Source organism: Anabrus simplex, chromosome 4, assembly GCF_040414725.1.
Source record: "Anabrus simplex isolate iqAnaSimp1 chromosome 4, ASM4041472v1, whole genome shotgun sequence".
NCBI classification, from domain to species: domain Eukaryota; kingdom Metazoa; phylum Arthropoda; class Insecta; order Orthoptera; family Tettigoniidae; genus Anabrus; species Anabrus simplex.
This window is the reverse complement of record NC_090268.1, coordinates 336,964,129-336,978,276: the sequence shown is the minus strand read 5'-3', so window position 1 is coordinate 336,978,276 and position 14,148 is coordinate 336,964,129. Positions and strand designations below refer to the sequence as shown.

Here is a 14,148-nt window from a genome sequence, read left to right as displayed (position 1 = left end):
TCCATAGCCATTTCTAACTCTATTTCTTTCCAGTCTGCACCTCCTTCTTAGTCTCTTTATTTCTCTATTATAATAAGGTGTTTCTTTACCATTCCTTACCACCCTTAATGGAACAAACCTGTTTTCGCATTCCTCAACAATTTCTTTAAACCCATCCCAGAGTCTGTTTACAATTTTATTAACCGTTTTCCACCGATCATAGTTACTTTTTAGAAACTGCCACGTGCCTGCTTTATCAGCCATATGGTACTGCCTAACAGTCGTACTTTTAAGACCTTCCTTTCTATCACATTTATTTTGAACTACGACAAAAACAGCTTCATGATCACTAATACCATCTATTACTTCAGTTACCCTATAGAGCTCATCTGGTTTTATCAGCACGACATCCAGGATATTTTTCCCTCTGGTTGGTTCCATCACTTTCTGAATCAGCTGTCCTTCCCATATTAACGTATTTGCCATTTGTTGGTCATGCTTCCTGTCGTTCGCATTTCCTTCCCAATTGACTTCTGGCAAATTCAGATCTCCCGCTACAATCACATTTATTTCCGTGTCGTTTCCCACATAGCTGACTATCCTATCAAATAATTCCGAATCCGCGTCAGTGCTACCCTTTCCCGATCTGTACACTCCAAATATATCAAGTTGCCTATTATCTTTAGAAATGAGCCTTACACCTAGAATTTCATGTGTCTCATCTTTAACTTTTTCGTAGCTTACAAATTCTTCTTTCACCAGAATGAACACTCCCCCTCCCACCATTCCTATTCTATCTCTACGATACACACTCCAGTGCCTTGCGAAAATTTCTGCATCCATTATATCTTTTCTCAGCCATGATTCAACTCCTATTGCAATATCTGGTAAATATTTATCTATTAAATTACTTAATTCTATTCCTTTCTTTACAATACTTCTACAGTTCAACACTAACAATTTTATGTCATCCCTACTTGATTTTCAGTTCCCTGTTCCCTTATCACCGCTCCCTAGGCCATCGCGTTTCCCTGAATGTACCTCCCTATTACCCACCCTTCCAAACAAATTTCCTAACCTATACGTACCACCATCCGAGCGCAGATCCCTATCTCCTACCCACCCATTAGGATCTAGAAATTTCACTCCCAGTTTCCCACATACCCACTCCATAGTCTCATTTAAATCCCCAATCACCCTCCAGTCAGTATCCCTCCTACACAGTATTCCACTAATAACAATCTCCGCTTTCTTAAACTTCACCCGTGCTGCATTTACCAGATCGCACACATCTCAAACTATGTTGGTACTTATATCAGCTTGCCTTACGTTGTTGGTACCAACGTGAAACACTACCACCTTCTCCTTCCCCTCCTCCCTCTCTTCTACTTTCCTCAACATCTGCCTCAACCTAATTCCTGGATAACATTCTACCCTGGGTCTCTTTCCTCCACACACTTTCCCCACGTATCTAACGATGGAATCCCCCATGACCAGAGCCTCAACCCTACCCACCTCATTTGATCCCCTCCCCTCCTGGTCAGCCATATCTTTCCTGAAAGCTGCAGAAGCTACTTCCTCCTCCCTTTTCTCTTTCCCATGACCCTGTTCCACCTGTCTTTTCCTATCCTCTACTCTACATTTCCCTTTCCTACCTTTTCCCTTCCTCCTACTTCCACACATCTCAGCAACAGTTCCCTGTCCCTCATCTTCCCTCTGTTGTTCTACCTGGAGTGACTCATACCGATTTCGCACAGACACCTGTACCGAATTCTGATCCTGAATAGAGCCCTTAGCCTGCAATCTCCTTCCCCTTAGAACATTAGACCACCTGTCTTCTACAACTCCTCCCTTTCCTTCCCCTCCCTCTTGTTTACTTGCTTTGTGAGTTGAACTGTCGTTAGATTCTTTGCTTCACGAGTTACAATATGCTTTACTTACTTGCAATGTGAGCTGTATTGTTGTTTTCTTGCTTACATTCTGAGTTGGATGATTGTTTGCTTGCTTACATTCTTAGTTGAATGATTGATTGCTTGCTTACATTCTTAGTTGAATGATTGTTTGCTTGCTTACATTCTTAGTTGAATGATTGATTGCTTGCTTACATTCTTAGTTGAATGATTATTTGCTTGCTTAGTGAGATGAAGGATTGTTTACTTGCTTGATTTGTGAGTTGAATACTTTTAGTTACTTGATTTGTAATCTGAATTACTCTTCCATTTGCTTGATTTGTAAGTTGAAAGATTAATTACTTACTCGCTTGATGAGTTTAATTTATGTTTACTTGCTTGTTTTATGATTTTATTAATTATTTACTTGCAGTACTTGGATTGTGAGTTGGGTGATTGTTAACTTACTTCCTTTTAAGGTTGAAAGAATTGTTAAGAACAAAGTGGTGGTCCGCATACTACGAAAAGGGTTAAATTAAGCATTTTCCTTAATTTGAAAGGCTAAGGGGCCGGATAGCCTCGGATTGCTTTATCAAGCCGAAACAAATTTAAAAATCGCTTCCGCCCTAAATGCAATTCCGGAAAAATAGCCTAAAATTGCTTGTTTCTTTACTTGTTTTCTTTTTCAATCAAATCCTAGCGAAATTAACTTATTTACATAATTCCTTATCTAATTCCTTGGTTGAATACCCTCAGACATTTTTTGAAAAATGTCCATACCGAATGTAGTTATGAAGGCTGCATTGACTCCACGTTAGTGCTGCTGGTGGTGCTTTAGTGAAAAATGAAATGACGTATGGCTATTAGTGCCGGGAGTGTCCGGGGAAAAGTTCGGCTCGCCAGGTGCAAGACTTTTGAACTGACTCCTGTAGGTGACCTGCGCGTCGTAATAAGTATGAAATGATGATGAAGACGACACATACACCGAGTCCCCGTGCCAGCGGAATTAACCAATTGTGGTTCAAATTTCCTAAACTGCCGGGAATCAAACCCGGCATCCCTGTGACCAAAGGCCTGCACACTAACCGTTTAGAAATGGAGCCGGACTCTTTAGTGGAAAAAAATCATTAACTCATATTAGAGCTCTTAGTGGTAGAATAAAAAAAGGAAACTGCTAATGCAATCGTCAACATAACGATGATTAAGAAAGAACTGTATTTTCTAAGAATAAGGAAAGAATATATTGTCATAATTTATTATACTTTATTTACCTAATATTCGTAGTTCACATCCCTAGGATGTTTTCAACACTGAATTGTTTGTCTGAAGGGATTTTCGATTTGAATGTTTTGTTACTTGCTTTGTTCGTGAATTGAATGACTGTTTACTTGCCTTCTTTATGATTTAAATTATTATTTACTCCCTTCCTTACTGAGCTGACTGATAATTTATTTGCTTGCTTGCTTGCTTGCTTGATGAGCTGTGGGAGCAATACCACGTACCTGACGACGCACATTCTAGCCATTATCCTCCACAAGACTGGTCACGCCTCAAAGCCACACGTGGATATTTAATCCACCTAAGTAATTTTCATTGTGTTCATTTTCCTATGCCGACGTGTATAGGAATATGAACCATAAATACGTTATACTGTACGAATGACTAAATACGTTATTCAAACATATATTCGTACACTGCGATACGGCAAGGTTAATTCTTTTTCACTAGAATAAGAAAATGAACATAACGAAAAATGTTCTGATGGGCTGGGAGGCGTGAAAAGTATTAAGGAAAATAACGGATAGGAAGTGCGTTGGGTGATATGAGAGATTGCTCCCGCGACGACGATTTACTTGTTTACATGGTGAGTAAGTTGAAGAATTATTTTCTTCGTGAATTCAATGACGGTTTATTGCTTGCCGGGAAAGTTAAAAGATTATTCACTTGCTTGCTTCGTGAGTTGAACGTTTGTCTAATTGCTTTGTTTTGTGAGTTGTAATATTGTTTTCTTGGTTGCTTTGTGAGATGAGTTATTGTTTATAGGCCAATGCTTGATTTGTGGATATAGTGATTGTTCCTTTACTTGCTATTTGATTCTTGTTTTATAATAAACTTGCTCGCTTTATTAGTGATTTGATGAGAGTTAGTTTGTGTACTTTCCCATATGCTTGATAAAATTATGAATGACTCATATCCTGCTTGCTTGATTAATTGATTGATTAATATCCGTACCTTATATCCAATATCGTGAACTGAATGACTGTTAATTTACTTTCTTTATCATTTGAATTATAATTTACTTGCTTACTTACTGAGATGAATGATAGTTTATTTGCTTGCTTGCTTGCTTGTCTGTAGGGCGAATTACAGTGTGCTTTTCGGCTTGGTGTTTTAAATTCAGCGTAATTTGTCGAACAAATGAAACATTGTAGTTTATTTAATTGTTCGACAGGGAAACAGTTTTATATTCATTCTTTCCTGGCCTTTTCCCAGTTATCTGTGGTCGGCAGACATGTGGATTAATAATTTAGATATACAGTTAAGGTATTCGTATTTTCCGGCTCTTTGGCTGCATGTTCAGAGTTGTGGCATTAGGTTCAAATGGCTCTGGGTTCGATTCCTAGCCATTTCGGCGATTTTAATCACGTCTGGTTAATTCCTCCGACTCGGAAACTGGATATTTGTGTTTGCCGCAAAACACTCCCCTTCAGATTCACACATCGCACTACGCTGCCAACGTCCACAGGAACACACCCTATTCATTTTTACGAAACACCATATTTTTTAAGAAATGAGTAAGATGGACTATATGAAGAAAACAATTTGGCGGGATGCCCTTTCTGGCTCCAAACGCATGGGGGCGATGTATTCACTATTTTATGTTTTTCGGATGAGTTGTGTGTTGTTTGTAGATGTGAATCAAGACGATCAGGAACACCCTGTCCCAGAACCAGGGGAGTATCCTCGTAGCCCACAATACTCTTCCCATATTTAAATGCATTATGTTGTAGGAGTGCGTAAATATGCCAGCAAACATACCTAGAGTAGGGGGAAATGAACACAACGAAAATAGTTCATATGAACTGCATATCTAGTTGTGGCTGGGAGGGGTGATCAGTCTTAAGGAGAATAATGGATAGGAAGAGCATTGTGGGATACGAGGTTTTGCTCGCGCAGAGACGATATGTAATTTCCTGTACAAGGCAAGTTACGGTTGATCGTGCGGAGACATATTTTAACTCGGCTACAGAATACTGCATGATCAATTCGATACCACTATATGAGCAGCCAATTATTCATACATATATCCAGCAATTGCTGATTCATTGTTATTGGGTAGTAAGCGTGGCTTATTTCCTGCAAAGTGCATCGTTCAAGTGCTTATTGGATTGCATCAAACAGTGCACTTTAATTGTCATCTATAGCATCAAGCGGTGGGCAGGGAATCGAACCACTGAGCTTCCAATTATTACAATGGCTCTTGCTATTGCTTACCTCCGGGAAGTTTTATCCTGTCTATTCTGACACTCCTCATTTTCCGATTTTCCGAAATATTAAACTTTGAACCTCATTTCATTGTTGAAGCAATTCCGTTGCCATGGAACATGAAACGATAGCGGAAGTCAGTCCCATTTGCTTGTGCTTCAGTTCGGAAATGTTCCGCTCCATAAGGTATCATTTGTTGGCTCTGTGTGTATCGACGCGTCCGTGATTGTTTATATTCGTGTCCTGTAACTAGCCTTTCCCCGACCACTTCCTGAGTCTGGAGCTGCACATGTTATTAACTATGCGAACATGATCAAACAACTTAGAAACCGCGTCCACAGCAGAATGATAATATATACCTGAACATCGGAAACCAGGGATTTGGTTATACAGGATTCAGAATTCGAAAATGAGTAGAGGAACAATATTCGTTGTGTTCATTTTCCTATGTCCACATGTAAAGGAAAATGAACCTTACGTGCTGCACTCTATACTGCTAATAATAAGAGTTGGCGTCTGACATTTCTTAGAGGGAGGTCCGTTTACTGCCTGCCGAGGCGGGATAAAGGGAGTGGCTGTGTGATTGCCATGGAAACGAGGGTGGGGCGACTGAGGTTGCCATGGAGATAAAACTTCAGGGCAGCTCGTCTTGCTGGGAGTTGCCAAACCTGTCACTGTCACTGATAAGAACCTGATTGTTTGTATAAGAGTGATCGCAAATGGGACGACACCGCCTGGCCAGGTAGTCTACTACAGATCACAGCGGTCAGAATGAAGGAGGGAACAAGTGAGCCGGAAGCGAGGGGTAAGAGCATGTAGAAAGGAATGCTGGAATGTGGCAACATCGTGAAATGGCACGTGCAGTGCTCCTCCCTCCAACCTTACCTGTCAGACGCCAACTTTAGTTAAGTCTAGTATAGGAATGACTGTTTGCATAACTTATGTACGCACTCCTACAGTATAGTGTACTTAAAGTTCATTTTCCTTTACACGCTAGCATAAGAAAAGGAACACAACGAAAATGTTTCTGATGGACTGCATATCCACGTGTGCCTGGGAGGCGTGATCGGTCTAAAGAACAATACTGGATAGGAAGAACATTGTGTGATATGACCATTTTCCCGAACAGCTACGTATTAAGGAAAATAATATATAGGAACGTCATTGTGACACACGAGGTATTGTTTCTTCACCGACGGTATGCTATTAGAGCAACGTCTGTTCCGGAGTCTCATACTGTCACTCCAAGAGCAACTGAGACGGAGATGAGACGTTTGGTGAGTCATCAAGTTCCTAATGACCGTACCTAATTAGTTAGCCTCCGCTCCTCCTCGTGTGAAACTCGACCTTAGCCTTTGACATATATCCTTAAATGCAATGTTGTCTAGGGAAAGTGTTTATCTGTCTGTAATTCAAACACTGCGTGGATGCTTACAAAATCAAAGGAACTTACGTAAAAGATATTCACGGTACATTACAGTTCAAACAATTATTCATATGGATATTGTTATGTGTGTAACATCTCTTTAACTCTGATGCATAGCTCCCTCTGTATATACATGTTACATCACATAATCACTCGTTCAAACCCGACAGAGGTAGATGGAATTGTTTTAATGGCGGAAATAGTTTACTGAACAAAACATGTCCTAGGATGTCAGTGTGTAAAAGTTATCCGATGACACGTTTGTTTTCTATCTAACACATTAATTAAACGCCACCATGCATCACAGGAAGTGTTCCAGTTTTACTGCCATATTGTAGAGTAAAACAAGAACCCAAAATTGACAATGAGGCAGCCTAAATGGCATCAGGTTATTATTATTATTATTATTATTATTATTATTATTATTATTATTATTATTATTATTATTATTATTATTATTATTATTATTATTATTATTATTGTACCGGGTGGTACACCTCCACGCCGCTTATTTAAAATTTGCGCCAATTGAAACTCCTCTGATGGAGGAAGTCTGAACTCTATCTACGGTATTAATTTTCAAATTTCTCAGAAGATGTCACTCCTTGGAAACTTTGGAGTTTTTGAACGGGGTCATTTTTGATGTATTTTTGTTTTACCTGTAGTAAGAAGTGTGAACTTTCTCTTCTAGAGGACACTACTGAAAAACTACAATGGTGCACCCTAGTGCGAAGTGAAAGAACTTTTTTTTGGAGAAAATTTAATTTCAAAAGTTTGTTCTTTGCTAAATTTCTTTCAGTCATTGTTTAAGTTGGCAATATTAACCCTTTCTTTCCCCTTGTTTTGAATTTAGCCAATCCCGAATTTCTTCAATTAATTTTCCACGAATTATGTGTTTCTTCTTCAGATTGTGTAGGGGTTTTCTTGGTTAGCCAATAAAGTTTTTTTGGGAGGGTGTTCTCATTCCCCTAACGCCTCGAACCTTCCGCGAGAGTATATAAACTGCTGATTTTAGGGTCTCCGGGCCACTTCTGTACCATCTTTCAGTGTGTAAAGTACGTAGCAGGGGGGCGGGAAGCGCCTCTTTCTTCGGGCAGCAGCTCAATAACCAGGTAATGGCCTTTTAATAACTTATTTTCTTGCTAGCTCAGCAGTTTAACTCTCGGGGCGGGTCCGAAGCGTTTCCACCATGTAACCTTTTCCTAAAATCTATTCTCTTTTAAAGCTACATATTGGGATAGAGAGTGCTTAACCCTCTCGAGCTCCCACTCATATTGCTTTGAGGTGAACTTATTTCTCACAACCGATTCTTCCTTAATGTAATGTAAATTGTTCTTTTCTAAAGTCACCTCTGTAGTATGGGATTAGCCCTTGCATTAGTGGCCTAGAGCCAGATTAGGTTTTAAAACAAATACATTAGGAGTGCAGATCGCCTCCTCTCAAATTGTTATTTTAGAGGTCATGTAATTAACCTTTTTCTCATTTAATAGGCCTCAGTAGGTTGGGTATTTTACCCCTGTATCTATGTCCTTAGAGGACAACTTGAAGGTGGAGTTTAGTGTGGCCTTTGATAGGCTTAAAGCCGAGAGCGAGTGGTTCTTTCTCGTAAATTGAGTGTTGTATGCCTCGAGGAGGCTTTTCTGTGTAATTTAGAGCAAGTGCTCCTGGGCATGAATGGGGTTTTCTGCCCCTCTGTGAAATCTTGTTTTGAGGTAAAGTTGGGCTAGTTGCCCAAGAATTGTGTGTCTGGCTCTCGGAGCCCAAATCCTGTAATTGTACATTCTCGATTAGTGGTTTTGCTACTCTGTACCTGCAATTATTGTTATTTCTGGTTTTTTTGCTAAGAAAATATAACCTTGTTAAATTTTAAATTCACTTTAATTTCGTAGCCTGAGACCTGTTCACCCCCCGCACCTTCTTTCACCTCTAACTACCACGGAAAACTCCGTAACAATTATTATTATTATTATTATTATTATTATTATTATTACTATTATTATTATTATTATTATTATTATTATTATTATTATTATTATTATTATTATTATTATCTCCCTAAATTTTAAAATACCGCCGCTGCCGGGACAAAACCTTCTATGTGAAATATTTCAGATTAGAACTTTGGCCGGTAAGGTTCTGTCATCTAAGGTGCGATATTGCGTGAATAATGTCAAGTCATTCTCGCTCTTCATAATGTATGTGCTGCGGGTCAGTATATCTCAAAAAATATTATCACATAGGAGGTTTTGTCCCGGCAACGACGATATGCTGAAATTCTGAACGTTTTCTCTTTCTGTGAAGAGGGACTCTGCATCCTGGTAATATTTCCGACACTGCTGACTCACATACATGCACTTTCATGTAGAATCTAACCCTGCGTTTTGAATAAATGACCGGGCGATTTGGCCATGCGGTTAGAGGCGCGCAGCTGTGAGCTCGCATCGCATCTGGGAGATTGTGGGTTCGAACCCCACTCTCTGCAGCTCTGAAAATGGTTTTCAGTGGTTTCCCATTTTCACACCAGGCAAATGCTGGGGCTGTACCTTAATTAAGGCCACGGCTGCTTCCTTCCCATTCCTAGGCCTTTCCTGTCGCCATAAAATCTATCTGCATCGGTGCAACTTAAAGCAAATTGTAGAAAATTTAATAAATGAACAACCCATGCCCTTCCTAGAAATCTAATTGCACATTTCCAAGTCATTAATGCACGTGATTTTGAAAGTCAATAATGAAAATAGTTTAATTACTACGGATAGACAATATATGTGCCCGTCTTCTTGCATGAGTGGCCTGCGTATGACCTTCGGTTTACTAGGCTCCGGGCTCGATTCCTGGTCGACCCGAGAATTGCCAATGCATATTGTTCATTCATTCATATGACTGGGGGACTGGATGTTGTTTTCATCTTAATTCTCATATCTTCCCCCATATACAACAAAACAACACCACCAACCGTCACAAAAATACGCAATGGTGATTTCTTTCCTACGCAAACTGTTGGCGTCAGGAAGGGCATCGGACCTTAAAACGGACCGAAATGCCCATATAGTATCAACATCAAGAAATTTGGAAAACCAGGTGAGTTGGCTGCACGATTTACGTCACCTAATTGTGAGTTTGCGTTGGGGAGATGGTGGGATCGAGCCCCACCCTTGGCAGCCGCATCCTTCAGAAGCATAGCCCTTTCCTTTCCTTACTTTTCAGAAAATATCTGATGTAATAGGGTGATGCCCACTAGTAAAGAAAAGTAGAAATAAAATTAGTGACAAAAATCTCGGAAAGAAAAAGAAGAGATAAATGAACATTTGTTTCAATTTCGCAGTGTCTTTGAAACGAGTGTTGCATGAGACCCCCTTACAACGATGAGAATGTAATAGCATGTCATCGACGCAAGTTCTCGAGAATTGCCATGCAAATGATGGCTCGATTTTTGCAGGAAGTGTGTCTAGTTATTTTTCCGAAGACACGTTGCAGACTGTGCTCCAATAATTTAGAATGATCCCCACTCATCCTTTAATCGAGTGCATATTACACCAGCTGTGGTTAAGTGCTGGATTTTAAAACTATTCCTGACTACCTTGATTTTAGTAACCTTGATATTCATCCCTAAGAAGAATAAAACACTTCGTGGTCATCATTTAGGAGTTATTCCGTCCAGCTCCATGGCTAAATGGTTAGCGTGCTGGCCTTTGGTCACAGGGGTCCCGGGTTCGATTCCCGGCAGGGTCGGGAATGTTAATCATAATTGATTAATTTATCTGGCATGGGGGCCGGGTGTATGTGTCGTATTCAGCGCAGGTCGCCTACGGGTGTCAATTCAAAAGACCTGCACCTGGCGAGCCGAACATGTCCTCGGACACTCCCGGCACTAAAAGGCATACGCCATTTCATTTCATGAGTTATTCCAAACATTCCTTTGATAATGAATCGTCCTTTTCAAGAAATAATTCGAACATACGCTGCTGTCGTTATATTATGACTTACAAATCGATAGCAACGAGTGTCATACAACCGTGATGATTTCATGGCAGGCCAGCAAAACTTAGAAACAGATAGTATCTATCCTGTAACCATAGTAATTGACGTGAATATATCTTATAAATCGATTTGGCAGTTTCAATAATTGAGCGATATTAAAACGTTGGTAATTTTTAAAACATAATCAATTATAAATTGTTCCTTGTTTACTTGGAGGCGAGTTTATATCCATCACCGACTTTCTAGATCTTTCGTTACTTCACCAGTGCCTCGTTAGCTGCCATATTTTTCAGGCTTCCTGTAGAGCTTTCACAGCTACCGTCGAGGTCTCGATGCACATGCGGTCACCAATATACTTCACCCCCACAGGTTATTCCTTACTTTATGACGTTGCCCATCTCCTACGGCTTGGACAAGGGGTTGGACTTGTGGGAGAAGCAAAAGAGTCATAAACAGGAAGTACTACGTACCTATCCTGTCGTATGCAGCAGAAACTTGGGTAATGAGGCAGAGAGCTCTGACTAGGCAAGTGAAATTAAATAGGAGTGACAAGAATGAATAAGGAAATGGCGTTAGAGACACGGTAAAAGAAGAGCCAATACAAAACAGAATAGGAGCATCTGGACTTAGATGGTATGGGCGCATGAAGAAAATGACTGAGGAAAGGATATCCAGTAGGATGCACGAAATGGAGATAACAGGAAAGCGACAAAGAGGAGGACCAACAGACAGGTGGATAAAAATAGAGGAGGAGTGTGTACAGAGAAGAGGAGAGGGCTGGGAAAGAGTGAAAAGGGAGAAGTGTTGGTAAGACAATAGGAGATGGAGAGGATTATGTTCCAAGCAGACCTAGCCAACAGCTGGAAACCGTATTTGATGATCAAATATAAACCGTGCCCAGTACAGCCAAATTGAGCGCATACTTTTGTAGGTCAAGAGTTGACGGATCGCCAGTAAGAACAGATCTCAAAAATATTCAAAAAATATTCAATATCACATCGAGTGTTCAGCTCCGGGAAGCAAACCTATTTATAGAGAGAGAGTAGCACACTCACTTGTTAAACGGTGAAATGAAAGTCATCTTTTGCAGTGAACTATACAGAGAGGGCTAAAAGTTGCCCTACAGGTGTTACACACTTGGTTTAATGTTTTTGATCTATTTTTTCGAAACAATTCCAAATCAATATTCTATATTTTTAATCTACGTTTTAGAAATACTACGGAGCTATTTCCTCAAATGTTGGCTTTGGTTTTGATTGTGTTCTTCTTCAAATATTTTGCAGGTACTTATCAGTAATGGCAAACAAGTTTAATCTAGAAAAAGAATGAGGATACTAAACCAGTATTGGAAGTGTGTAAACGAGAAGCAGGTGCGCATAGCATGGCAAGCAGCGGCATCGACTGGCTACCATGGCCACTTGATCTTACATCAACGGATTTGTCTGTTTTATTGAGGGGGGGGGAGGAGCGTCCTAAAGAACAAGGTATTCTAGAGAAATCCCATCACAGTGGATGAATTAATAGAGTACATCTCAGATTTTTTTTTAAATTTAGGAGCTAGGTGAATAAAGAAATAACTGTAAGTATCTTGGTTCTGAGATAAACGAAAACAGCTAATGAATTGGTATCTCGCGACATGGAATGTAAGAACACTGAGTTAACCTGGAGAAAGACCGATGATCAGATGTTTATACAACGTGGAGGAGGATATGAGAAGCTTGGGAGATAGAAGATGAAGAACCAAAGCAGTCAAAAGAGAAGAGTGGGTGCAGATTGCCTAGGAGGCCAAGGCCCTAACAGGAGCTGCAGCGCCAAAGAGTAAGTAAGTAAGTAGATGAGGACTACTATACAATCATTTTTTCTGTCCATTTGCACGACGTATTCACGTTTAAAAAAATGCTTGAAGCAGTATCTCGACGCCAAATATATGAATGTTCTTTTCTTTCAATCAATCAATCAATCAATCAATCAATCAATCAATCAATCAATCAATCAATCAATCAATCAATCAATCAATCAATCAATCAATCAATCAATCAATCAATCAATCAATCAATCAATCAATCATTCAATCAATCAATCAATCAATCAATCAATTTCCATTTACCTGCATGTAGGGCTGTCGCCTAGATGGCAAACTCCCTATGAATTGTTCACCTAGTAATTCCTTAAATTATTTCAAAGACCCATGAAACATATCGAACGCTTCCCTTGATAAATTATTTCAGTCCCTAATTCTCCTTTGTATAAATTAATATTAGCCCATTTTTTCCACTTATAATCCAACTTTATCTTCATAGTGTGATCTTTCCTACCTTCAAAAGCTCCACACAAGCTTATTTGTCCACCACTGTCATTCCACGCCATCACTCTTCCGAATTTCAGTTCTCTTATCAAGTATATCTGGTGTGGGTCCCATACTCTGGAAGCATACTCTAATGTTGGTCTTACCAGAGACTTACGCGCCCTCTCTTAAACATCCTTACTACAACCCTTAAAAACTCTCATAAACATGTGAAGAGATCTGTCACCTTCACTTACAATCTCGTTAAAGTAATTACCCCAACGAATATCTTTCCTTATATTGAAATGAAATGAAATGGCTTATGGCTTTTAGTGCCGGGAGATACCAGGACGGGTTCGGCTCGTGAAGTGCAGGTCTTTGGATTTGACTCCCGTAGGCGAACAGCGCGACGTGAAGAGGATGAAATGATGAAGAAGACAACACATACACCCGGCCGCCGTGTCAGGGAAATTAACCAATGATGGTTAAAATTTCCCTACCCTGCCGGGAATCGAAGCCGGGTCCCCTGTGACGAAGGGCCTGCACGCTAACCATTTAGCCATAGAGGCGGACAATATTGAATCATATGTGACTTTACTTGACTAGATGCCATCAAGTCGACGTCGACTCCTGGCGACTGCATGGATAAAGTGTCTCCAGATACTATATATAAGGTGGTCGGCAACAACGTGAAGCGAGTCTATAAGAGTTAGAGTTCCGGTCATACCGACAAGTAATTTGAAATAATCACGTCGATATCTCGCATTGTTGTCACCTTATCAGCCGCTAAAGCCAGCCAATCAGACCGCCTCGCGGACGAATCCAAACGGGCCCTACGATGCGATGCCTACAAATCTCCACGTGACTTGGTCGGGCTTGTGATCCATGCCGAGAAATGAGCCTCAAACACTAACACACCGTGGGCTTCAGCCAATGCCACCTAAGTACTTACAGTACAGTACAGGACTTTGACTTTTGGTGAAACTTACAACCTGACTTTTCACCCCGTTTACCGTCACACTATTGTCCGCTGGCCATCTCACAACGTTGTAGATGACATTTTGCTGTTGCTCTCAACCTCGTAACTTATTTACTTATCTACAGTA

At 40.2% G+C, this 14,148-nt stretch overlaps 1 protein-coding gene across 1 annotated transcript in view; it reads right to left on the bottom strand.

The window, feature by feature from the left end:
* The window catches only part of LOC136872271 (transcriptional repressor scratch 2-like), a 351,026-nt gene that overhangs the window by 248,832 nt on the left and 88,046 nt on the right, over nucleotides 1-14,148 (bottom strand). The window lies entirely within an intron of this gene.